This window comes from Bombus impatiens, unplaced genomic scaffold (assembly GCF_000188095.3).
Source record: "Bombus impatiens unplaced genomic scaffold, BIMP_2.2 scf_0225, whole genome shotgun sequence".
Taxonomy (NCBI): domain Eukaryota; kingdom Metazoa; phylum Arthropoda; class Insecta; order Hymenoptera; family Apidae; genus Bombus; species Bombus impatiens.
The window spans coordinates 1870866-1872591 of NT_176644.1; positions in this window are offsets into that span (position 1 = coordinate 1870866).

Below are 1726 nucleotides of genomic sequence, written 5' to 3' on the forward strand. Positions count from 1 at the left end.
AACCGAGATTCAACGAGAATTCTCGGGCATCCACTAGAAGGCTCGAAGGTACAACCGCTCCAACGCGGTTCTACGAAATACGATCTCGCGTTGCTGGTTATAAAAAGGCTAAATTACTCACGCGTTGCCGGCAAGTAAATAGCACGCAATCTACGCAGATTGTAATCTAGCAGACGAGAAAGCAACGACTCGGCCTCGCTCGGGAAAAGAGGGTGTAACGTTGGCAGGCAGGACGCGAGATTAAAAGACAAATTAGCATAATGTGTACACGCGCGCCCCGTGCAGTCACTGTTCTGGCGAAACGCTTCCGCGTAATATCTCCCCGCGTCGACCGCGACACACTCCGTGGAGTCTTTCGCGTCGCGCCCTAATCTACCTTTCATAGATCCTGCGCGTGTCTACGACGGAGCAAAGTTTTTCAACTAGCGGCGAAAAGAGAGCAACAGCTTTCTGTCGATTTTTTAATCAGTGGTTTAGAGGGTAGTTTGACGGCGGGTCTCTGTGAAAAAGAGTCTCGATCGAGATAGGATGGGTGGGCGACGAAGGGGTGTCGGCGATGCAAATAGCGCGTTTAATAAAGTGTCGCACGGCTGCCATTTGAATACCACGGCATATTCACTTTTCTCATCGGGGCTGCGAGGAAAAAGAGGCGAGGTGAACCGGCGAAAAAGAGGTTGCGATCAGGTGCGAGGAGTGGCGCGAGATGAAAAGCGAAACACGGGCGAAATACGAGGGCGGGGACGCGAACGGGAAAGGAAAGCCGAGGAAAAACCAAAGCACGAAGACCGTGCAGAGGCGGAGGCCAGCGAAACCGAAAGAAGCGGAGGAAGATCCGCGGACGAGGAAGAAGAAGAGATCGACGTGGAACGAAACGAGCGGATAGCCCCCTAGATGATCCAGCGTAGGTGTAGATACAGCAGGGAAGGGTAGCCGTACAAGAAGGTGGCGAATCGCACCTTCGCTTCATGCATGATTCAGTCGCAGTATCTCATTTCATCCGGTGGCTTCGCTAAACTATATCTCCTAATGGTAATGCTATTCCGTGGCACATATCTCTTTATATTACGTGGGTAGGTTGGCTGACTGGCTGGCTCACGGTTCTTGGGGCGGTATACGGAGGCGAGAAAGCCAGCGCCTCTCGTCCAGCCCCTTGCACCCTCTGTCAGAGATCCTGGCGGATCGCGAGGCTTTCTCCTTTTACCACCTACGAAGAAAACTACCCCACTGTGGCCGGGCCACGTACGTATATTCGCGCGTGTCTTTGCCTCGTGTAGAGCGCGTGTGGGTGGTCTCTGGATGCCTCTGGAGCACGAAGCAACGGCGAAGAAATAAAGAAAGAAACTGTTAGTTCTCGCTGTTTTAAATTACCATTTATTACGACACATAAAGCCGACCGGGCCCCGACAAGTTCTACCAACGGCCATCTTGTCCCACCCATGGCCGATGCGGCGAAGAGAGGAGAGCGAGGGCGCGCAGCGAGGGGAAACAGGCCGGAGAATCGAGTCTATATCACCGTCTTTTACTTTCCACCCTCTTACCTACCCTTCTCGTGCTTTTTCCCTTCGACCTGCTTTCTCGTCTCGCTTTCTCGCGGTCTTGCTCCTTCGCTCGGGGTTGCTGTACCTCTCCGCTGTACCCTTGGCGGGGATCGAAACCCCGGGTAATGATCATTACCTCCGGTATAGTGACAAGTGAGACCGGGGGGAGCCGACGGTACGGCTGCAGG